General features: G+C 40.2%; 1 pseudogene; it reads right to left on the reverse strand.

Moving 5' to 3' along the window:
* Window positions 1-1,634: 1,634 nt before the first annotated feature.
* LOC136310180 (cytochrome P450 2C21-like) lies at window positions 1,635-25,011 on the reverse strand (annotated as a pseudogene).
* Window positions 25,012-26,188: the final 1,177 nt, after the last annotated feature.

Consider the following 26,188-nt stretch of genomic DNA (forward strand, 5'->3'; position numbering starts at 1 on the left):
GAGATCTGTGATCCGGAAGTAATTTAGTCTTTTGTTTTGTGGAAGGATCAGTCCCTCCCCCAGCTATGGCCACCTCCATCACTGGATGAGTCAGCTTTTTAGGTTGTCCCTGCATTACTCTGCCCCTCATCATCTATCCCTCTCTCTCTCCTTTCCACTTGGAAGATAATCGGTCCTTTCAACACACCTCACTCCCTGGTTGCCAGGCACGTGGCTTTGAGCAGTATTTTCTGCTCTTTACCCAGGAGTGAGAGCCCCTCTGGGCTCTCAACCTCACCTCCCCTATTCCTGTAAGCAAGGGAGATTCAGGCACTCTCTACCAGGTTTGTTGTGGCTTCTTCTTTCCTCCTTGGTTTTTGAGAGCTGTTCTTGTAGTGCAGAGTTGGTTTTTCACGCTGATTGTTTCTAAATTGATTTGTATTCCAGTTTGGTGGTGAGAGCTGGGAGTCTGTGTGTCTGCCTACTTTGTTGCCATCTTCAGGTCCTGATAACTGCTATTTATTAGTGAACAAAACAAAGATCCTTGCTTGTGTGGGACATGTTTGTTAGTGGATGGTGGGTACATATTAGTAATTCATTTTGGATTTACTTTTTTGTTTTTTTTTGGGTTTTTTTATTATACAGAGACAGAGAGAGTCAGAGAGAGGGATAGGTAGAGACAGACAGACAGGAATAAAGAGAGATCAGTAGCATCAATCATCAGTTTTTTGTTGTGACACCTTAGTTGTTCATTAATTGCTTTCTCATATGTGCCTTGACCTTGGGGCTACAGCAGACCAAGTAACCCCTTGCTCAAGCCAGAGACCTTGGGTCCAAGCTGGGGAGCTTTACTCACACCAGATGAGCCTGCGCTCATGCTGGTGACCTCAAGTTCTCGAACCTGGGTCTTCCACATCACAGTCCAATGCTCTATCCACTGCACTACCTCCTGGTCAGGCTGGTTCTAATTTTTACTTCCCACATAACTTGTAAAGTTGAATCTCTTTTTACATGTATATTGACCTCATAAAATCCTCTTCTCTTAAGTGACTATTCAAACATTTTTCTCATTCAAAAAAATATTGACAGTGTCTTTGTGGGTTTTTTGTTTCTTTATATAATGTGGATATACATGCTTTCAGAATATATTCATTGTGATTATTTCTCCCACTCTTTATCTTACTTTTTGATTATCTTTTTTTGTTAAGTAAGTGGAGGGGAGATAGAGAGACAGACTCCTACATGCACCCCAACCGATATCCTTCTGGCTACCCCCGTCTGGGGCTCAAATCAACCAAAGCTCTCCTCCACTCAAACCAACACAGCCACTGGCTTCAAGAGTGAAGAGCGAGAGAAGGGGGAGAGGAAGGAAGGGGAGATAAGCAGATGGTTGCTTCTCCTACGTGTCATGACTGAGAATCGAACCCAGAACGTACACATGCCGGGCGAATGTTCTATCCATGAGCCAACTGGCCAGGACAGCCTTTTGAGGATCTTAAATGGTATCATTTAATGAATAGATAGAAGCTTAAATTAATTTAACTAAAGATTTATTTTACAATCTCTTATAACAGGTGCTGTCTACAGAGTTTAAGATCATAAAGACTTTCTCTTCTGGCTCACACGAAGGCTTTATAGTTTTATTTTGTACAGGACAGGAGAAATTAGAAGAGACAGAGCTTAGGAATGTCGTTCCTCCTGTTCAGAAAGAGGTGGGTAATGGCTCACACACTGAACAGAAAGCGTCTGGCTCATTCAGATGAGGCCGGAGGGTCTTGTTCTGCAACCTGGCAGCTTGTCCCTGCTTCACACTGGAATGAAACAGAGCTTATAGGTGGGTGGTACAGAGCCTATCCCAGAGAGAGCTGGAGTGATGTCAATGTCCTTCAAATCAACTACAGGCTTCAGGGTAAAATGCTGTAAAATGTGGGTCAGTATTAAAAACAGCTCCATGCGGGCCAGGCCTTCTCCAACACAAACTCTTTTTCCTAAAAATGACACGGAAATTACATATTAATTTAATTCTATTTCTGAGTTAACACACAGAGAGGCTCAAAATATGGAAATAAAAATAAATATAAAGTATATTAATAAAAGACTAATTAACTAATGGCTTCTCTTATCTACAGCGGAACCTGGTTTCCTTCATTCCCTCAGCCCCTACTTCTGTGTGTGTGCTGCAAGAAAGATTCTATTCTGTGCTCCCATGTTGGATTTGCTTTCTTGAGGCTTGTCAGTGACATCTTTCCATGCACACACACACATGCTGACCTACCCAACTGGCATGAGGCACACACTGCACTTTTTTACGGACAGTTCCAAGGCTCAGTAACAGCTTTGTTTCTCCTCACCTGTATTCTAAAGGATAATCTTAATCTTTTCATGTTGCTGCTTTAAAATTTTTCAAGAGTTTACCATTGCCAAGTGTAAAAAGAAACCTCAAAAATTAGCCACAGCATTATTATCCACTAATCCCCAAACATACTGGCAATTTCAGATGTTGTCTCAAATTCCAGCAGTCCCTCCACATGGAATAGTCTTCCCCTTTGCTCTGCCTGATGATACTCTTTACATTTTACTAGATCCTGTTCAGATGTCATTTACTCTATGCAAACTTCTGTGACATGCTCAGGGTATGTAACTCACTCCCCCATCTGTTTCCACAGCCCTCATTAATGTTCTAACACAGCACATGTCACATGAAGTTCTAATAATTCATCTGTCTCACCGACTTGAATATAAGCTCTGAAGGTAAGGCTTTTCCTCTTGAAATGATGCCTACAGTGTCAGACAAAAGCGAGTCTGCAAACCCAGTGATATGAATAGAAACCTTGAGCAGGCTCATTTCACAGGAAGAAAGATAAGGCCTTTTACTCTCCCTTCTTCCCTCTGTTTCTCCTTTGGAGTGTGCTGAATATTCTCTGGGTCTCCTTCCTTTCAGGTCCATTCTGTGTGTGTCTGTCTTTGGCGCTTACTCTCTGCTCAAGAAGCTGATTCCTATGACTTGCATAAACCCAGAAGTTGGTTCCTTTCTGAGTTCTGAATAAATTCAGAGGATTAGATATTGAAATGGCCAGAGTATTTAATCCTGACTCACACCCTGTCAGACCGCAGTTTAGACAGTGGCTTTATTCCTCTGCCTCTAAATGCATCACCTGTTGAGGGGTCCCACCTCTCTTTGCTAAAGATCTACTTTGATTCCAGTAATAGCCACCTTCCCTCATTTCTTTCAGCCTAGGATGGTGATGTTTTTCTGCTGCTGGTGTCAGCCCCTGAGTGCTTTAGCACACCTCATTACATCCCTTAATCTTCCCACACCTCAAAAACTGTATTTGCATTAAACATTTGTGTGTGTGTGTGTGTGTGTGCGTGCACGCGTGCGCATGTGTGTGTGTGTGTGTGTGTGTGTGTGTGACAGAGAGAGGGACAGATAGGAACAGAAAGACAGGAGAGGAGAGAGAGATGAGAAGCATCAATTCTTCGTTACAGCTCCTTAGTTGTTCATTGATTGCTTTTTTATATGTGCCTTGACCAGGGGCCTATAGCAGAGAGAGTGACACTTTGCTCAAGCCAGTGACCATGGGATCATGTCTATGATCCCAAGCTCAAGCCAACAACGTCATGCTCAAGTTGTGAGTCTGCACTCAAGCTGGCGACTTCAGGGTTTTGAACCTGAAGTCAAAACCCTCTGCCTCCCAGTCCGATGCCTCCCAGTCTGATGCTCTATGCACTGCACTACCATCTGGTCAGGCTCATTAAACTTAGTTTAGTTGACTGCTCTGAGTACGCCACTTATTTCTTTCCAGGACCCTCACAAATTAAAGGAAAACCCTTAAATGATACTTCCTGCAAGAAAATTTCCCTTACCTTCTAATTACTTTGCCTTCTGCCCTGGCAACACAGAGGACTGTAATCAGGAGCTCCTGAACCTGGCCGGTAGCTCTTTCTGTTAGAGCAGTGGTAGTCAACCTGGTCCCTACCGCCCACTAGTGGATGTACCAGCTTTCATGGTGGTGGTAGTGGAGCAACCAAAGTATAAATAAAAAGATAGATTTAACTATAGTAAGTTGTTTTATAAAGATTTATTCTGCCAAACTTAGCAAAAATCCATCATAAAGTACTTGGTAAGTAATTATTATTATATGCTTTAACTTGTTGTAACTCTGATTTATAAATTTTATAAAGTAAAGTTACTTTCCTACTTTATAAATCACCATTATGGTGGAACCAGAGAGCTATTAGAAAATGTTACTACTAACAGAGATACAAAAGTTGGCGGTAGGTATAAAAAGGTTGACTACCCTGTGTTAGAGCGTCATCTGAAGTACAAAGGTTGCAGGTTCAATCCCCAGCCAGGGCACATACGGAAAGTGATCAATAAATAAACACTAAGTGGAACAGCAAATGAATGCTTCTCTCTCTCTCTTTCTCCCCCTTTCTTTTTCTGTCTCTCTAAAACAAAACAATACAAAGATAAAGGAGTCAGAAGCTTCTGTTTGGGCTGCCACAACAGCCCCTCAAAGGCCATTTGTCTCTTTGGGGTCTCATTGCCTGTTAATGTTGGGTACCAAAACAACAAATAGGGTTTTTAGAGTTATTTCTGGGGACCGAGGTGTGAGGAACTGGCTGCTGCCAAACCCCCCACGTCGCTTGCAAAAAGCCAAGCCCTTCCCCACACCTCCATGTTAGCTGTGATGTTCGTCCTACCCCCCAGCCCCCACCCCGCGTTCCCTGAAGGAAAGACTGGCTTCTTTGTGCATGTTAAGTTTTGGTGGGAGATTTTGCACTTAGTGTAATTCTTGAGTTGCCTTGGAAACTGTAATCAGAAAAGTCATTGGTTTCCTAATGCCCATTTTGCCCTATAATAAAGGAGGATGCGGTTTCTGGGTCGGCCATGTTTTTCTCTGCTAGGACGGTATTTTCTGCTAGCAGTAATTGCAAAGCCCTCCCAAACCCATCTTTTATATTCTTTAATTCTTTAAGTCTATTTTCTTAATTCCGCACCGTTCCCACTGGGGACCTGAATATACTCGTTGCGGCTGGCCCGCGGCATGTTAATTTGCCGTCCTCTCTTTCAGAGAGGGCATCTGTTTCTTTTCTTTTTTTTTTTAAGAGTTTTTATTTATTTATTTACAGAGACAGAGGGAGAGTCAGAGAGAGAGGGATAGCTAGGGACAGACAGACAGGAAAGGAGAGAGATGAGAAGCATCAATCATCAGTTTTTTGTTGCGACACCTTAGTTGTTCATTGATTGCTTTCTCATATATGCCTTGACCACGGGCCTTCAGCAGACCGAGTGCGAGTGACCCCTTGTTTAAGCCAGGGGCCTTGGGTCCAAGTTGGTGAGCTTTGCTTAAACCAGATGAACCCGTGCTCAAGCTGGAGACCCTTGGGGGCTCGAACCTGTGTCCTCTGCATCCCAGTCCGATGCTCTATCCATTGCGCACTTGCCTGGTCAGGGTGGATCTGTTTCTTATTCACACTTTATCCTTGGATCTGAGCATGAGTCTGCTGCATACGGTGTCCAGAGTGAAGTGTACTGAATGAACTGACTGTAGGAGGAGCTTTTGGCAATGTCAGTGGTTAATTATGGGAGGGAACTCATTGAGCAGCCTCCAATTCAATGAGAAATAACCTGGACTTTGGGAGTGGTGCCTCTGTCCTCATGCAAATGACAATTTGTCCAGCCCAGGGTAGCATCCATGCAAAGCCCTGCCTCATCTCTTTGACCTCTGATGTGCAAATAGAAATGAAACTTGCTTACCTGCTGAAAAAGGCATGAAGTAGTCACTCCTCTTAAAGTTGCCTTTTTCATCTAAGAAGTGTCCGGGGTCAAACAGGTCTGGATTAGGAAACTCTTTGTTATCGTGCAGGATAGAAGTCAGAGATGTGAGTATGGTTGTACCCTGATATAAAGAGAAACAGACAAACCAGATTATAAAGAATGGTATGGAGGCCCTGGCCAGTTGGTTCAATGGTAGAACATCTGCCCGGCGTGTGGATGTCCTGGGTTCGATTCCTGGTCAGGGCACACAGGAGAAGCGGCCATCTGCTTCTCCACCCCTCCACCTCTCACTTCTCTCTCTCTATCTCTCTGTCTTTTCCTCCCGATCTATAGCCATGGCTTGATTAAAAATGTCCTCAAATGGGCAGAGCATCGTCCCCTAGTGGGCATGCCTAGTGGATCCTGCGTGGGTGCATGTGGGAGTCTGTCTCTGCCTTCTTTCTTCTCACTAAATGGAAAAAAAAAGAATGTTATGGAGCTTTAAAAAAAGTCCCTTTATCTAATCCTTTTGTTTGTACATCAGGTGATTGAGGTATTAAAAGAATTTATTTCATGTTACAGAGCAAATTAATGACCAAGCCTAATAGGTCTTAAACCAATAACGCCAGTCCAAGGCACTGTTCATGGAGCCCAAGGCGTTGTCTTCAGTTCGTAGTCTGATATCAGCACTTGTTTTTCAGAAAACGAAGGACACTCTCTGGAGTGCACTGTTCTTAATAAACTGCACTGTTGTAAAAAAAAGTGCTGATGTGCCTGACCTGTGGCGGCACAGTGGGTAAAGCATTGACCTGGAACACTGAGGTCGCCAGTTCGAAGCCCTGGGCTTGCCTGGTCAAGGCACATATGGGGTTGATGCTTCCTGCTCCTTCTTCTCTCTCTCTCTCTCTCTCTCTCTCCTCTTTCTCTAAAATTGAATAAATAAATAAATAAATAATTTAAAAAAAGTCCTGAAGTCACTGAAAATCCAAGTAATTATTTTTGAAACTGAGTATGAGGTCTTTCTCAAAACTACCTGAGTGGCCGTATTATTGAAAACCGTTTACTTCCCAATCAGAATGAGAAAATAGTAAGTATCCCTCCTCCTAATACTTTCTATTAGTTGACTTGCAGCTTTTCTTTTTTTCCATGAAAAGTTTGACGAGTAAGTGACACAGACAGCTGAGGAGACAAGGGGAGGACAGGCTGCTGGCTGAGTGGGGAGCGTAGTAAACACACTGGAGAGCAGAGACGCGGACAGCAGACTGCGCTAACGGACATGCAGGGTGCACTGAAATCCTCGGGAACGTAAGCGCTATTATATTTATAAAGTAGTGTCAGCAGCCTAGAAGGAAAGGAACGCAGTCAGAGGGTGAGGTGCTCGAGTTTTGAACGTGCAATACCTGTAGAAAATGAAGCATACTGTAATTCCACTACAGTGACAGTCAGAATCTGATTCCTAAGGAAAAGTGGAGATGAAATATCTCTCACCTTCGGAATAAAGTATCCTCTGAAGTTAATGTCCCGGGTCACCTCATGGGGCACGTTGTTGGGAACGAGGTCACTGTATCTCTGGATCTCGTGCACCACGGCGTCCGTGTAGGGCATGCGGCTCCTGTCCTGCATGCAGGGGCTCCGGTTTCTGCCAACCACACGGTCGATCTCTTCCTGGACTTTAGCTGGCAGGGCAGGAATCAGAATGTATGTGAAATGGAACACTCTTGTGAAATGACCGTCTTAATTTTGGTTACATTGTGGTGGGGGATGGGGAGAAAGAAAAACGATGTTTGGCTACCTCCATAAGGGAGAAAAGGAAACAGAATTTCAGTTTCTTGGGCTAATTTGAGTCTCATTAGAGACTTAAATATATGTACATGTAAAATGCAATTGTACCATGAAATTCACTTCTCAACTTTTATTCTCTATTTTGTGTATTTTGAATGGACTAGGGGGCCTGGGATCTTGAAGGATCACTACAAACCATGTAGTTTAACCTCTTTGTATATGCAGTTTTTGTTTTATTAAATGTGTAACTTCCAAGGGAGTAAGAGCTACCCAGTACAGTAAGTGCTTAATAAATAGAGCAATTAAATGAGATGTTTAGTTGACTCAGCACAGAGGAACAAGAAGTTAACATTTATTTAGTGTGCAAAATTTAACAGGCATGCTACACTAGTATATTTCTTTATAATTTTTCAAAATAATTTTATGTGTTGGGTATAGGTTTGTTTATCTAAAAATGAGAAAACAGGCCATCCAGGTATTATGTGGTCTTTTTCATTCCCAAACCCACTGTATTTGAACTTAAATAAGATTATTGAAAGTAAGTTGTGTTAGTGAAGTATATTTTTCCTTTACCTATAAAGTATATCATGTTAATAACATATAGCATAACTAGGACTATTCACTAGTTAAATACAAATGCTTATTAACTTTCCCTTTGTGGAAAAGACTCTGTGAATGTTAGGAAGTATTATCATCTCCTTAAACAGAAGAAGGTGTCATACGGGGAAAGGTAGTCTTGAGTCGGAGGTCTCACAGCTATGTGCTAGTAGAGCAGAACCTGCAGCCACTGGTGTTAGAGCCTACAACCCATTTTCTCTACTACCGGGTGGCTACTGTGGACACATGGGATGTATCTATCACGTGAAGAACGTGTCTTTTTTTTTTTAAATGTTTTTTGGTGTGTTTTTTTTGCATTTTTCTGAAGCTGGAAACAGGGAGAGACAGTCAGATAGACTCCCGCATGCGCCCGACCGGGATCCACCCGGCACGCCCACCAGGGGCGATGCTCTGCCATCCTGTGTGTCGCCATGTTGCGACCAGAGCCACTCTAGTGCCTTAGGCAGAGGCCACAGAGCCATCCCCAGCGCCCGGGCCATTTTTGCTCCAATGGAGCCTTGGCTGCGGGAGGGGAAGAGAGAGACAGAGAGGAAGGCGTGGCGGAGGGTGGAGAAGCAAATGGGCGCTTCTCCTGTGTGCCCTGGCCAGGAATCGAACCCGGGTCCTCCGCACGCTAGGCTGACGCTCTACGGCTGAGCCAACCGGCCAGGGCAAGAACGTGTCTTTTAATGGAGCATCTGAAAAATATGTGGCTTAATAGTTATAAGGAACGAAAGGTTAGGAATTTTAGAGAAGTTTTAGACTTTGCCTTCTCAGTTTGAGAGATGAGTTTTGCTTAGAAGAGAGTGGTTATATGCAGTGTTTAGGAGCTGCTTATAAAATCCTTTGCTTATCCAAATGTCACAGTAAAAGATAATGATGGCAAGAAAAAAAGAGAAAATATAAATGGATATGATGTAAGAAAAAACCCAAATAGAAAATGAAAATGGAAGAGCTGGGGAAATATGACCCAAGAAGGGCTTTAAATGTGTGTAGGAAAATGTTCCATACAATTGACAGTCATAATTGACATAGGTCTTACAAGAGTTAGTGAGTTTATATGGCTAAAAGAATCTGTGACACATGAAAGAAATGCATTGCTATGGTATACCCCAATGTGTGCAAGCAAAGTGATTTCAAGGCTGTGCTTGTAAATCGCACCTTTTGGGAAACATCCCAGTTATAATGGAGGACAGGGGACTTTAAACCAAGTAGGAAAATCTGATGCTGATGTTGGAGGGAGAGGCTCATGAGATTTAATTATACTAAAGCTGTCTGCATGTACCAAAGAGAAAATAACATAACAGTGGAGGAAATAACCTCTTAATATGAATTCATAAAAAAGAAGAGGTAAAATGGGAAAATTGCATTTGTAAGCGTAATCATTCTTCTGAGGAAAATTTTGTTTGCCCATTAGGGTGTATTTCAAAAGAATTTTTTATTTGTGTCTAACCATTTGTTTAGAAAGTAAGACACTCCAGTAGGGAAAGATTATGATTTTCTTGAGTCCCTCTTTACCTTTGCAAATGCATTTGAGCAGCAATATATTTTGTTTGTTTGACAGAGACAGAGAGAGTCAGAGAGAGAGACAGATAGGGACAGACATGAAAGAAGAGAGATGAGAAGCATCAATTCTTCGTTGTGGCATCTTAGTGTCAATTGTTGGCTTGTTTATTGATTGCTTTATCATATGTACCTTGACATGGCGCTACTGTAGAGCGAGTGATCCCTTGCTGAAGCCAGTGACCTTGGGCTTCAAGCCAGTGACCTTTGGACTCAAGCCAGTAACCATGGGGTCATGTCTATGATCCCATGCTCAAGTCAGTGACCCCGCGCTCAAGCTTGTGAGCCCGCTCTCAAGCCACAACCTTGGTGTTTCAAACCTGGGTTCTCCACGTCCCAGTCCAACAGGCTACCCACTGCACCAGTGTCTGGTGAGGCTGACAAAGATATATTTATTGGGACATGGAAGGAATATCAAGTGATATCTTTTTAGATGAAGAGAAAGGCTAATCTTTCCCAGATTCTAGTATGACCCTGCTTACTTCATCTGGTGTGATGCAGATCAAGGATTATTTACCATTACAGGAAGAACAATAACTTCTGCCCTTCAAATCTCTGCTGCTATTTAATTTTTTTTCTCTTTTTGTACTATAATTTGAATTTAATTTCTCTAATGTTAGGAAGATGTATTAGTTATAGAAAATTTTTTTTGAATATTGTCTAGACAGGTGAAGAATTGGAGAGTTATCAGTGCTGCCTGCCAATTTTTACCCGAATTTTATCTTGCCCATCGTCTGTAATCATACCTGTGACCTCTGGGTGTTTTAGCAGAAGCAGGAGTCCATATTTCAGGGTGGAGCTTGTTGTCTCTGTTCCCGCACTAAAAATATCCCACACAGTATAGATCAAGTTTTCCATGGTAAATACAGACTGTTGATTGTGCTTTTCCTAGTAATGATGTATTAAAATAACTGATAATTAGAAGAACCTTAGAGATACTGTAATGTATCTCAATATAACATCATTATTTGCTTAATTTGCTTATTTGACAAATTAATCCAGACATAAGAGAATGTAATAGCTGAAGGTAAAGTTAGATGAGTTTTTAGGTGTCTTTCAAACAGTTAAAATAAAATCAGAGTTACAAAATTTCCATAAGTCCTTTCTGATTCCTACTTTCTCACCCATGAGAGTCAATCAGTTCTTTCAAACATAATTTTTATCAAGTCATCATGACTACTCACTGACAGTTCTACGACCTATTGTGTATTTTATCCTGTCTAAATTTCTCACTCAGCCTCCAGAACCACCCACCTGCTAACAGCATCACTATTCCCAATGTCGCTGGCCATTACACACAACAGTTTCTCAGTTACAATCAAGATAACCTCTGAAAATTCCACACACTTGATCATCATTCTCTAGACCCTTTTTGTCATCTCTGTTCATCTAAGCCAGAATTTCCTCTAAAAGTACCTCATTTGGGAAGATTTCCTAGTAGCTTTCCAAGGTAAACCTTTCTAGGTTCTTATGCATTCCTGAGTTTCCTCACGTGTTACATCTTGCATTCACGGAACTTATTTTATGAAAGATATATATTGTTTATCATTAATCTTGAATGTGTGTGTACTTATTTGTGGATGTCCTTAAATCTGTTCCAAATAAAGAGCCAGTTTTAACAAGGTAAATATAAAGCCTTGTAAGTCATTTTTTAGTGAGAATTTGGAACTATCTCTAGACACTCCTTATGGTTTGTAGAAACAATAGGTTGTACAAGTAGTTAATACATCCTTAGGAAAATGTATTCATTTTTATTATCCTAATTTCACTGTGAAAGATTAAAACTAATCCATGAGTCACATCATCAACAAAGATGAAGTTGAAAATCAGGGTCTTTTACCTTTTCCATTTGAATCAGGAAGTAGTCAATAAAGTCTCGAGGGTTATTGAGGTCCAGGGATTCCTGGTGTTCTTTTACTTTTTCCAAAATAAATTCCTTCTGTTTAACAATGTTTTTAAATAATTCATTATGACATCCAGGGAGATAATGTAGTAAATATGGGAACATATTATAGAGCTGAAAGAGTAAAGAATCATTCATTAATTCACTCAGCAAATTTTTATAGACCTATATTATGTATCAGACACTTTGTTATATGCTGAGCAGCTAAAGATGAATAAGACATGCATCCTGCACTAGGACATACTTGGAACTTGAAAGAAAAAGAACCGGCCTGACCAGTGGTGGTGTAGTGGATAGAGCATCGTCTTGGGATACAGTCGAGGTTGCAGACTTGTGTGTGGGCTCACTAGCTTGAGCGCTGGTGACCAGCTTGAGCATGGGATCATCACCATTAGTTGATGGTCACTGGCTTGAACCCAGAGGTCTTTAACTTGAAGCCCAAGGTCACTGGCTTATGCGCAAGGTCGCTAGCTTGAGCAAGCAGTCACTGGTTTGGCTGAAGCCCCCACTTTCCAGTCAAGACACATGAGAAAGCAATCAATAAAAAACTGAAGTGCTGCAACTATGATTTTATGTTTCTCATCTCTCTCCCTTCCTGTCTCTCTCAATTCCTCTCTCTCTCTCTCCCTCTCTCTTTCTCTCTCTCTCCCTTTTTCTCTCTTATGTGCATGGAAAAAGAAAATGGAGAACAGTAAATATCCAGAATTATAGGACAACAGGATACACAAGTTACAAAGTAGTTTTAAAACCTTTAAATTCTTTTCCTAACCACAGTTCTCTGAAAGTATTAAGAAGCATACCACCTCTTTCCAAATGAGGATACTGAGGTTTAGAAAGGCTACTCCACCACTCTGTGACACCAGCCTAGTGTTCCTCCAGTTTACCCTACACATATTTCTACAGTCACCTAAAAAGTTTGCACTCATACCCTTGTTTTGTAATGAAGAGACTGTGCATCAGGAAGATTAAGGAAATGCTCAAGTTACTAGCTTATTTTATTCTGGCATTTACACCTTCAAGAATATGCACACTGCCCTGGCCAGTTGGCTCAGCGGTAGAGCGTCGGCCTAGCGTGCGGAGGACCCGGGTTCGATTCCCGGCCAGGGCACACAGGAGAAGCGCCCATTTGCTTCTCCACCCCTCCGCCACGCCTTCCTCTCTGTCTCTCTCTTCCCCTTCCGCAGCCAAGGCTCCATTGGAGCAAAGATGGCCCGGGCGCTGGGGATGGCTCTGTGGCCTCTGCCTCAGGCGCTAGAGTGGCTCTGGTCGCAACATGGCGACGCCCAGGATGGGCAGAGCATCACCCCCTGGTGGGCAGAGCGTCGCTCCTGGTGGGCGTGCCGGGTGGATCCCGGTCGGGCGCATGCGGGAGTCTGTCTGACTGTCTCCCTGTTTCCAGCTTCAGAAAAATGAAAAAAAAAATGAATAAATAAAAAAAAAGAATATGCACACTGCCTTACTCATTAGGCCATTTCTAATCCTGGAATTTACTGACTCTTCTTTAGCTGGCTCCTACATGATCTAATACCCTTGGTAGGTAGGCACTGGAACAATTTATTTGGTTGGTAGCTTGTATCAAACTAGAAAGAGAACCGAGAAATCTAGATTCTAGGTCTAGTTCATTCTTTGTCTTGGTTGCTTTGGACAATATGCTTAATATCTGTTGATGAACCAAAAATGAGAAGTTGATTATTTGTTCTCCAGGGTCCTTCCCAGGTCGAACATAACATGAGTTTATGATTCACATAGATTATTAGTTGTTAGTGATTGCATATTATAGGTTACTAACATTCTCTGACAATGCAGTATAGTGAGAAATACATTTTACGCCACCACCCTCTTCATCTACAGATGTAAAAATCAGAAAAAAGTTTTCTCAGAAAAATACCTTGATATCATTTGATGCACTAGGAGATATTTTTCTTTTTATTACTATGTTTAATGTTTTAAATTTAAAAATTTTTAAAGGTTTTATTTATTGATTTTAGAGGGAGGATAGAGAGAGAGAATGTTAGAAGAAGTAGGAAGCATCAACTCATAGCAGTTGCTTTTCATATATGCCTTGACCAGACAAACCCAGGGTTTTTTTAAAACTGGTGATCTCAGCATCCATGTCAATACTCTATCTACGGTGCACAAACAGGCTTGGCTAAATTAAATTTTTAACCACACTAAATTGATATTGATAACCCACTGATTGGTCACAATGATAGGTATTAAGAATTATCAGCTTCAAAACCATTTTGAAATAGGCTAACGAGATTCGGTCGGCATGGAGCACTGGAAATAGTCAGAGCATTATTTCCCATTGATGTATGAGAACCTTGACTTTACCTGTATCCAAGTGGTGTTTCGTCAGTCTGAAAATTTTCATCAAATAAATGTATCAAGGTTAGAAAGTGTCTCATCATTGTACTCAAAACGGTTCTGGAAAATAATGGAGCAGATCACATTGCAGGGAGCACTGCCTATAAGGAAAGAGGGGGTCACAGGGAGCCTCTGAAAAGAAAGTAAGTCAAAAGTTAGAGCGCAATTTCCATTTAAAATCTTAAGTTGACTGTTTACAATACTTGAGAAGAGTTGACTCAAAGATTTTTAAGTATAGGAACTACTAGGTATGCCACCATCACTATAAACTCACACATGCGTAAAATAAAATGTATTGTTTCCCAAGTAATAAATGTCTAATCCAGTCCAATTTATTTATTAATTTCCCCAATATTTTCTTATTTACATCATTCTCTTAATAAGAGCCACAAGGTAATTCACAAGGAGGTCCTTTAAAAATGCTTTAAATTTTTGTTTATTCATTTTACAATATTATTGACTACATTTTTTTTTTATGAGAGCAAGAGAGAGAAAGGGGCAGAGATGAGAAGCATTGACTTGTAGTTGCAGCACTTGTTCATTGATTGCTTTTTCATATGTGCCTTGATCAGGGGGCTCCAGCTGAGCAGGCCGCCCTTGCTTAAGTTAGCGACCTTGGATTTCAAATCCAGTGACCATGGTCATTCTATGATCCATGCTCAAGCCATCAACCTCGAGGTTTTGAACTTAGGTCCTCAGCGTCCCAGGCTAAAGCTGTATCCACTGTGCCACCTCTTGGTCAGGCATTGATTATAATTCACTGGGGAACAATTTTTTTTCTTTTTCTGTTGCATGAGTTTTTAGAACTGTTTCAATATATTTCTGCATCGCTGATTCCAAATCTGAATCCGTTTTTTGGTGTATGCTCTAGTTTTTATGCAATTTTTAATTATTTTGTTACAGTTAATGGCATGCATTGGTTTTTAAATTGGAGTTAAAGCGCAACGACTCTTGGGTTGAACATAACCATAAGGCAATTAATGTTTTACAAACATCACTTTTACATAATTGTAGTGTTTTTTAAATGTAAAAATTTATTATCTGATAAAACACCCTCTTATTTTGTTTTAAGATTGAATTATAGCTTCGTCGAGTATGTGTAAATGTAAGAATAGTCCTGGCACCTTCTATTATATATGTGGCTGTTACACACTTCAATGTCAAAAGCGCAATATTTCATCATTTGTGACACGTGCATATATTGCCTATTTTCAAGTTCCCCTTGGTGAATCAAGACAAGAATTGAGCTCCTCATATGTGTGTCATAATTGTGAGGAAATGCTTCATGACTGTACCCAAAGAAAATGTCTTTTGGTATTCCATAGTTTGGTGTAAACTAAGGACCACAGCAGTGACTGTTATTTCTGTCTGATCCATACAAAGGGCATCGGCAAGAAAAAACAGCACTAGATCGCATATCCTAATATTCCTTCAGCAATATGACCTATCCCACACTCTGAGACACTCCCAGTTCCAGTTTTCAATGGTTTTATTTCTTCGAAGGACAAAAAAAAGTGAGATGGTGATCAAATGTATTTTGATAAGATGCATGAGGAAATGGTTGTAGAATCTGAAGGGTCTTCTTCTGATGCCAAGCAGTCATTAACCCCTCAGCAATTTAGCCAACCTGAATTGAATGACTTAGTAAGAGATTTGGCCTATCAAAGAAAGCAGTTGAGTTATTAGCCTCCAGGCTTCAAGAAAAGAATGTACTTCACTGGTCAGCTAAAGTATCTCATTTCAGGAAGCGTGAACAATTTTTGTGGACTTTTTTCCCGAAGACAAACACTTTGTTTACTGTGATGATATCAGTAGTCTTCTCAGCCAGCTAGGTGTTACACTTACAGTCCAACAGAATGGCGGCTATTTCTTGACAGCTCTAACTGGAGTCTGAAATGTGTTCTCCTACACAATGGTAATGCTTATGCAGCAGTTCCAATTGGTTATTCAACTCACCTGCGAGAAGATTATAATGATATAAAAATTGTCCTTGACTTTCTGAAGTTATGAGGAGCATAACTGGATCATTTGTGTGGATCTTAAAATGGTAGATTTCCTGCTAGACCAACAGAAAGGTTTCACTAAGTATTCTTGCTTTCTATGTTTGTGGGACAGCCGATCTCTGGAGAAACACTGGACACAGAGGGAGTGGCTGAAACATGAAGCTCTGGAAGTAGGGATGCAAAATATTGTGAAGAATCTGTAGCTAACTGAGACAGGATCATCATTTTCCCACTTCACATCAAACTTGGCTTAATGAAGCAGTTTTTCAGGCTTGAATAGGGAAAGTGAATGCTTTCAAACATATTATTTCTGCTTTTCCTGCCTTGTCTTTCGAGAAGATAAAAGCAGGTGTATTCGATGGACCTCAAATTCGAACCCTCATACGTGATGAAGAATTTGCCAAGAAGATAAATAAGGAGGAGAAAGCAGCATAGCAGTCTTTTGTGGCAGTTACAAAGAACTTCCTTGGCAACAAAAAAGCAAGAAAACTATGAACTTCTGGTTCAAAGGATGCTGTTGGCTTTCCCCAACATTGGATGGAACATGAGCATTAAGATTCATTTCCTGAACAGTCACCTTGATAAGTTTCCCGAAAATCTTGGAGCTGTTAGTGATGAGCAGATTACTACTGGAGCATCAAATGAGATTGTCCTCAACAAGTACACACACACAAGTGCTACAAACGCAAATTTTTGCCTGAATAGAATTTAAATAAGTTTGCACAAATTTTATGATTAATATAAGTGTTTTAATATGTTCTATTTTAAAACTTTAGACAAATTCTGATGCAATCATATCTTTTAGTGTATTAGTATATTTACTGCATTATATAAATTATTATATTTTCACGAAGATGATGCCAAGAAGTCATTCTACTTCATTATGTTAAACTAAATGTTGAAAATTTTACAATAAGATAAGAACCTAAAATCTTGAATTGCAAAAAAAACCTGTGCTTACAGCGAAAAACTAATGTCAGATTTGAGATCAGCACACTCGAGTTAGGTAAGAACAAGTGTTTTTGTGGATGCAACAAAATTTTGTTCCCCAGTGTCGTATTTTCTATGCTGTACTTTACATCCCCATGACTATTCTGTAACTCCCAGTCTGTACTTCTCAGTCCTGTCACCTTTTTCACTCCGTCCCCAGCCTCCCTCTCCTCAGGCAGCCATCAGTCTGTCCTCCGTATTTATGAGACGGTTTCTGTTTTGTTTGTTCATTATACTGCTTTTTAGATGCTGCATATACGTTAAATCATATGGTACTGTCTGTCTCTGACTGGCTTATTCTACTCAGCATAACACCCTCGGTCCATCCATGCTGTCACAAAGAATAACATTTTCCTTCTCTTTATGGTAAAAATATCTTTAAAAGTGTAAAATTTAGCCCTCAGTGTGGACACTTCTTCAAGAAAATCAGGAGACTGTGGAGACATGAAATCTTATTTTACAAAACAAAGTTGACAAACTTTGGGTGTGTTTTTCTTGTAGAAGAGAAGAATAATGAGAGAATTTGGAGTTACAGTCAGATATTTCAAAAAATATGTTGTAGTATATGAAACAGGCTTTCTACATGTAATAACAAATATGACTCCCACTTTTTTGGTATTTGGCTCTGACAGCTTTTAAGCCTTATCTTTTCTTACTCTTCTCACATCTGGACAATCTGATAATAAAAAAAAGCTCAAGTGTTCCCTCCTTTGGCACAAGCAGAGTGTTTAAACCACACACCCTGGCTGGCACAGGGAACCCGCATCCATACCTCACCCCCTAAGCACCATTTCTCAATCCAGTGTCCTTTCTCTGCTCTCTCATGCCATTTTGGGATCTTCTTAAGAGCCACCTTGCCCTATATAGAAAGCATCATTATCAGTTGTGGGATTCAGCTGGTTTTCAACAGGTCGGCAAAACTACTATCTAATACATATTTTGTTGAGTAGGCGAACCTTTATTAAGGTGGCACTTGTAACCAAGGTTCTCTCTAAGGTGGGCACCTGGGCAGTCACCCAATAAGGTGACTCACATTCCTTATGCTTTTTTAACATTCATCTGTGCAAGAGCATATTCTAAGCTTCCTTATTATTGTTCATTCAGTCCATAGGTGAAAACAATTGAAAGTGAGGACACCAATCAAGAAGCGATATGGAAATATCTTAAATAACAGTTTTATTGTTTTATGTCAGGTATTTAATATTTTATCATTAATATTTTAAAACTCTTATGAGATAATCTAGTTTTGTGTACCTCTTTTATTTTTCTAATTTAAGTATTAAATGCATGAAATAATTAACTACTTTTCAGTATATCTTTTTTTATATACTGAAAATAGTCATTAAGGCAGAGAACCAATTGTTAAATTATTTGAATCCAACCACTGATCATTATGAGTAATAAAACTTTTTCATATCCTATTGGGTTGTGTGTAGTACCTTCAATATCAACATCTAAACCAAATTTTAGGTGGGAAGCCCATCCTGCCTCTAAGTGGTAACTGCCACAACACTGGACCTCCAAAAGGCAAAATCTCAGCCGGGACCAAATAGTAGAAGTTACAAGGAAAAATGCTTCTGCTCAACATGTGAAAGAAACTTCCAACAGTTATAGTTTCCCCGAGATGAAACGGGCTGTCCCAACAGAGTGAGGTCCCACAGCTAGGGGGAATCAAGCAGAGTCTGAGTGGTCATGGGTCAGGAAACTGAGAGAAGGTCACATTCACTATGGGAAAAGACCCAGTCAATAATAATTCTGCTTGAAATATAAATCAAGTGCACAAAATCATTTTCCAGATAATACATATCAAAACCCAACTTTTGTTGACTTATTAATTCCATTTTCAAAATTATATTCTAATAAATAGTCAAAGATATGCAATGATTCATATGGATTGCGTTTTTTTTTATACTAATAGCAACAAAGAACTAAAACAGTTTACTTGTCACAGCCCCTGGAATGGGAAAGAACTTTTGTGTCCCACTGCCATACCTTGCCCATTCATAACACTCTTGGCTTCTTTCCTTGCTCTTTGCTCCTTACACTGCTGTGGAAAGAGACGGATCCTGGGTGACACTGGAAGCCACATGCTGAAGATGTCAAAGCACCTATTAACCTGGTACCTGGAAAAGCTGTTGTGCCAACCACTTCACCTCTTCTTACTGCTTGTGAGCAAAATGTAAACTTCCGCTACACTTGAGCCATAGCTCTCTGTGCTCTATTGGTAATTGTAATAGCATTCAGTCTACCCAAACTGTTTTTGTTAAGTACATAGAGAAAAACGCACCATTGGTTTTCTTTAATTCTTCCACCAGACACAGGGCTTCCTCTTGAATTCTGTCTTCAATAGTTTTCTTTCCCATTCCCATGTTCCGTAAAACCGTGAGGGAGAAACGCCGGGTTTGCTTCCATACTTCTCCATTGCTGAAAACAACTCCTATCAGGACAAAATGTAAATAAAAAAGAATAACTTTCAGTTTCATTAACTCTAGCTGAGAGTCTTGATCTCAGGAAATGATAATGTCACTTAAGCAGAAAAGTTACTTTAATGGAGCCAGTCTCAGAAGTTCCCAGTGACCCTACTCTGTCTGCTTTCTCTCTCACCCCAGCCTAGGAGCTCATAATCAAGACTTGGTTTTTCATATTACTAAACTCTTCTTCTCCATTAACTCCTCTAAACCTCACAATAACTCTGTGAGCCAGTGATTTGTCCCCATTTAACTGAGAAGAATGCTGAGGATCCTGGAGGCAAAGTCCTTGCTCCTTGATCACACTGCTAGTAAATCATGGTGATTTCAAGTAATAGGTTAAAATTTCATGACCAAATTCTGTGCATCATAAGTGAATTCTAGGGGCAGTAACAAAGGGAACCAATTCTTGAAAGAAGGAGAGACAGTTTTGTGCATTGAAAGGAAGTTCATGAAAATCTATTCTGCAGGTAAGGGACACAGCCATAGTCCTTCTAATTTCAACATTTCCTCTGTATTTGGGAAACACCTTCCATGAAATGTGGTCTTAACACCAAAGAAGTTCAACATCAGACTTCCAGAGGCTCAAGACCAGACGGGTGGAGAAACAACACTTTTAGGAAACTTGTCCAATAATATTTTCGAGAACATGTGGAGGAGGAAAGAACTCCGTTCAGGCTTTATCTCTTTTTGCTGGAAACCAGTGACCCTCCAGAAGGCTGGACAGTATAAGACTCTCTCCAAAAACAAATGGAAGATAGTTCAAGTCTTTTATTTAAAAAGCTTTTTCCACTATCAGTTTCAATCCATTCTTATTACATATTTCTCCACCATCCTCTGTTCAGAGAATATTTGTGTTTTATGCTCTCTATTCTATTGAATTCAAATATTTCTTCTCTTTTTTAGAAGAGAAGAAGATTAAAGGTAAGGTTGAAAATATTCCAGGTTTATGTTGGTTCCGTGCATACTGTGCAAGCGTTCTACAGTAATCTCTTGGCAACCATAACTCAGAACAAAAAAAGCAAAATATTTGGTGAATTGAATAATTTAGTCTATTTCCTTTCCCCTTTTCTCTCTGTCTCTTTCTCATTCTTACCAGGCTATAATTTAAAATGAACATGGCTTAGTCACAAATTTATAGAACATTAGAGGTTAGCTGGTTTGCTTTCATTGAATTTCTTGTTTCATAGGGGCATTATGTCACTCATAATTTTAAATATAGATTAATTATCCCTTATAGAAAATTTTGGAATGATGATATTTCCATAAGTGTCTCTAAATGCTTAAAGTTTCTCAATTCCTTAACCTATTCAGAATCTTTGCAACTTAAATCCACACACATTTCCCAAATTGAAGCATACCTAATCCCGGTATGATTTTCTCTATCACTGGTAAACTGCCTCTTGCAGCAAACTCTTCTCCCCGATCGATCAGGGCTTCCTTCACTGCTGCGTAGCCATGCAGCACCACAGTGGGCTTTGTGCCCAGATACACAGTGAACACCGGGCCATAGACTTCTGCTAGCTAGGGATGGAATAGGAGATGCAAGAGGAGTGAGAATTTCAAAGCGAAAATGTAGGTGAGAGAAATATTTTTAATCTTACTGAAGAGACATTTTAATATTTATTTCCCCAGTATAAAAAATTTCAATTTCTGGACCTGGTAATTTAATAAGAAATCACATTACTTAAATGGTAATTATCATTGTACTACATACAGTGTGTCCGTAAAGTCATGGTGTACTTTTGACCGGTCACAGGAAAGCAACAAAAGACGATAGAAATGTGAAACCTGCACCAAATAAAAGGAAAACCCTCTCAGTTTCTGTAGGATGATGTGGCAGCATGTGCACATGCACAGATGATGATGTAACACCGAGTGTACAGTGGAGCAGCCCACGGCCATGCCAGTCGAGAGGTGGATGGTACAGAGGAAAGTTCAGTGTGTTTTGTGGCTTGCTAAATTCGAATCTGTTACTAAAGTGAAACGTGAATATTGGCGCGTTTATAACCAAGAGCCACCACATAAGAATAACATTACTCGGTGGGATAACCAGTTGAAGGAAAACAGCAGTTTGGTGGAGAAACCCCGTTCTGGTAGGCCATCAGTCAGTGACGAGTCTGCAGAGGCTATACGGGATAGCTACCTAAGGAGCCCTAAAAAATCTGTGCGTGAGCCCTCATCAAACTGCACTGAATAGATATAAAAGTGGGAGAGTTTTCCTTTTATTTGGTGCAGATTTCACATTTCTATTGTCTTTTGTTGCTTTCCTGTGACTGGTCAAAAGTGCACCATGACTTTACGGACACACTGTATTAGTAATAATGCTATCATTATTATCACAATCAATAGTTATCCTTTTTTCAGCTTCTACTATGTGACTATCAGTCATAAATTTCATTTATATTTAATTATTTTTTTTCAGCCAAACCTCTAATTGCTCCAAATTTCTCCTTCCTTCTTATACTTAACATAAGTAATATGTTTCTCCTGTTTGAAGGATGTTTTTCCATGTTGCTCCACGTGTAGACAAATAAATGTCCCTTATTATCTATTTCCTACATCTTCTTGTTAGCACCAGAAGAATTATATATAAATAAAACCTCCACGTTTTATTAATGCATAAGGACATGGCAGCCTAATGTCAGATCTTTCCCAGATTCCCTGTGTGGCCATGTGGCTAAGCTTCCATGAACTGATGTTAGCAGAATGATATGTGCAAATCCTACACTGTTGCATAAATGATCCCACATGCTCTCCCTTTCTGCACTTACTCATGGATTGAGATGATAACATGGGGAAGGCCTCACTGTGACCATGGAAATGAAGACAATAGCCTAGGGACACGAGATGGTAAACAACAAGATTGAGAAAAACTGGTTCTCTGAATAACCTTGAAGAAGAGAGGCAGACCACCATTAATCATCTCTACATTATATGAGAGGTAGAAATAAACTCTTGTCTTCTTTAAGCCATTCCATTATTGGGGTCTTTCTCTTATGGTGTCTTATTCAGTATACCAAATAATATAAGACTTAAACTCTTTCCAACAGTTCAACGTTTGAATCCTTCTGCTACCTTACAATTCCTTCTCCAGAGTGATCCTTCACAAGGTTAATGCTAACATTACTATCCTTTAAGCACGTCCAGGGCATCACATAGTTCTTATGCTAAAGACAAAGATTCTTAAAATCCTTGTAAGGCCCACGTGCTCTGGTCCTGTAGACCTCTTCAATCTCAACTCACACTGCATTTTAACTTATTCTCTGGGCTACAACCGAACTGGTCCTTTTTCAGAGACATAACAAGTAATTTTAATCCAGATTGAAAAAGGCTGGAACAAATTTGTTAGCTGCTTTTTGTCTGGTTAATGCCCAATCATTCCTTAGTGCTTAGCTCCAAATTCAATTCCTAGGAGAACCGTTTGCTGCCGGCGGCTCCTTTTAGTCCTCTCAGCTACATGGCCTCTTCTGCTGGGTCCCCTTCTACACAGTTAACAATCAGTAATGCATTTGCATTATTATATCATAAGCACATGCTTACCCTTTAGATTGTAAATTCCATAATGCTAAGGTCTTTTTTTGTTGTTGTTGTTCAGCACTGATGATCTCTAACACACAAAAGTACTAAAATCTTACCATTTGCAACAGCATGGATGGACTAGAGGTTATTATGGTAAGTGAATAAGTCAGTGAGAGAAAGGCAGATACCATATGATTTCACTTATATGTGGGGTCTAAAGAACAAAATAAACAAAATTGAAACAGACTCATTGACACAGAGAACAGAATGTTGGTTACCAGAGAAGAGGGGAGTTCAGGGACTGGGTGAAAAAGAGAAGGGATTCAGTAAAAATTGGTAGTCACCAAATAGTCACAGGATGTAAAGTACAGCATAAGAAATATGGTCAATAATATTGTATTAACTATGCATGGTGCCAGGTGGGTACTGGAAATAGCAGGGAGAACAATTTGCAAAGTATATGATTGTCAGATTATTATGCTGTACACCTGAAACTAATACAAAATAATACAAAAAAAATCTCTAGGACCTAACATGGAGCCTAATACAAAGTAGGCATTCAATAACTTGTTGAATAGATGATACACTAATAACTTGTGCAAAATAACTATTATTCACTTTTTAAAGAAATGGAAATTGAAGCTCAGAGAGATTTTCTAAATTTCCCAGAGTTGCAAGTGAACAAATGGATAGGCTGGAGTGCGGACACAATCCCTTCTAAACCAGAGCCCAGAACACAGGAAGAAAAAGTTTCCAGGGGCAGTGCTGTGGTAACTACTTGTCTCAGGCAGACAGATTTCAGAAAATCCCTTCAAGATTTCGGAAGCTATTGCCATATAAATAGCTTAGAGCAGATACTCATTCATTGAGCAGATATAATAGAAACTGTAAAAGTTCCTGAGCATTTAGTTACTTCATTAACTTCATCAGTGTGTGCTTTTAGAAAAATTTTAGTGTTGTGACTCTGTAAATCAGTAAAGTTTTTTGTAATTGAAAGTAATCTCATTGCCATTAGAGTTCAGGAAAATAGAATTAGTAAAAAGAAGACCCAGGTCACAATATGGGCAGGGAATTCCTACTTTGGGCAATTTCAACAATCACCTCATAGATTTTATTCCCTTCTGGCCACCTTCTAACTATACACCACTTAAAATTACATCTGGATCTTGAGTAGGTGGCTCGATAGATAGATCATCGTCCTGGCGCACTGAGGCTGCGAGTGTGATTCCCGGTCAGGGCACGAAGTAAAAGCAAGCAATGAGTACAAAACTAAATAGAAAAACTAAGTGGAACAATAAGTTGATACTTCTCTCCTTCTTTCCTCTTTTTTCCTCTCTCTCTCTCTTATTCAAAGGAAAAAATTTTAAATAAATAAATAAGTAAAATCATGTCTGACAGAAAAGGACAAGGACCATATGATTTCACTATATCAGTGCTATAAAACAGAAAACGGCAAATGAAAAAATGAAACAAAGAAACAAACAAAATCATAGACAAATAGTATGGTAGTTACCAGAAGGGAAGCAGGGATAAGAAGAAGAGGAAGAGGGTAGTGGGGTTGAAATGTACGGTGATGGAAGGAGACTAGACTTAGGGTGGTGGTCACACAATGTAATCAACAGATGATATAGTATCGATCTGTATACCTGAAACCTGTAAAGTGTTATTAATCAATATTGTCTCAGTATATTTAATTAAATTAAAAAATAAAAACTATATCTAGGTGTCCAATGAACACTTTCTTTTAATACTACTTTTGTAAAGCACAGTGTCTGGGACCATATTTTACTTAGATATAAGGCTGTCTCATTTACTCCTTGCAAATAATTGGAAGAAAATAAATCATACTTAACCTTGTTGAAGGATCTTTTGATGTCACTGGCATTTATCTGTAGAATATTTCCAATGATGGGGAGAGGAGTAGGGCCAGGCGGCAGCTTTCCTTGGGCATAGCTTCGGTTCCGTAGAAAAAGGAAGATCAAACAAGAAAGGCAAATCGCTAGGACTATGAAGAGATCCATTAACGTGCTTCGCATAAATGCAATTGAAACTCTATAACCCAAAGATTTGATAAATACTGAGTGCAACTGACCTTCGAATTCAGTACCAAGTCTGTGACCTTTTGGGTAAATATTGTTTTATTTTCAGTGTACTCTGACCTGTTGGTAGAGAATAGAACAAAAACAACAAAAAACCAAATGTCACAACTATAGAAAATAGAACAGAATATACAGATGTTGTATTATTTTATATTATTTTACAGTATTATAATTTTTGTTATTGAGTAAGAAGAGGGAGTCAGAGACAAAGCTCCCACATGTGCCCTGACCAGGATCCACCCAGCACGCCCACTAAGGGCTGATGCTCTGCCCACCTGGGGTGTTGCTCTATTGCTCAACAACAGAGCTCTTTTTAGCACTTGAGATGGAGGCCATGGAGCTATCCTCAGCGCCTGTGGCCAACTTAGTTCAATCCAGTCTTGGCTGAAAGAAGATAAGAGAGAAAGAGAGAGAGAGAGAGAGAGAGAGAGAGAGAGAGAGAGAAGGAGAGAGAGAAAGAAGTGAAAGAGGAGGGAGGGATGCAAAAGCAGTTGGGTGCTTCTCCTGTGTGCCCTGACCAGAAATCAAACCCAGGACATCCACATGCTGGGCCTGTGCTCTACCACTGAGCAACCCATCCAGGGCTCAGATGTTGTATTATTTTAAAGTTGTACACCTAAAATTTATATAAGGTTATTAACCAATGCTGTCCAATAATTTTTTTTAATTCTTTTTTATTTTGTATTTTTCTGAGGCTGAGAACGGGGAGAGACACTCAGACAGACTCCCGCATGCGCCCGACGGGGATCCACCCAGCACGCCCACCAGGAGCGACGCTATGCTCACCAGGGGGTGATGCTATGCCCACCAGGGGACGATGCTCTGCCCCTCCGGGGCATTGCTCTGCCACGACCAGAGCCACTCTAGCGCCTGGGGCAGAGGCCATGGAGCCATCCCCAGCGCCCGGGCCATCTTTGCTTCAATGGAGCCTTGGCTGCGGGAGGGGAAGAGAGAGACAGAGAGGAAGGAGTAGGTAGGGGTGGAGAAGCAAATGGGCGCTTCTCCTATGTGCCCTGGCCGGGAATCAAACCCGGGTCCCCCGCACGCCAGGCCGATGCTCTACCGCTGAGCCAACCGGCCAAGGCCTGTCCAATAATTTTTAATTTTAAAAAAGTTACCTTAGCATTCATAAATATCTAAGTTTTCAGTGG

The sequence above is a fragment of the Saccopteryx bilineata genome, chromosome 7 (genome assembly GCF_036850765.1).
Source record: "Saccopteryx bilineata isolate mSacBil1 chromosome 7, mSacBil1_pri_phased_curated, whole genome shotgun sequence".
NCBI lineage: Eukaryota > Metazoa > Chordata > Mammalia > Chiroptera > Emballonuridae > Saccopteryx > Saccopteryx bilineata.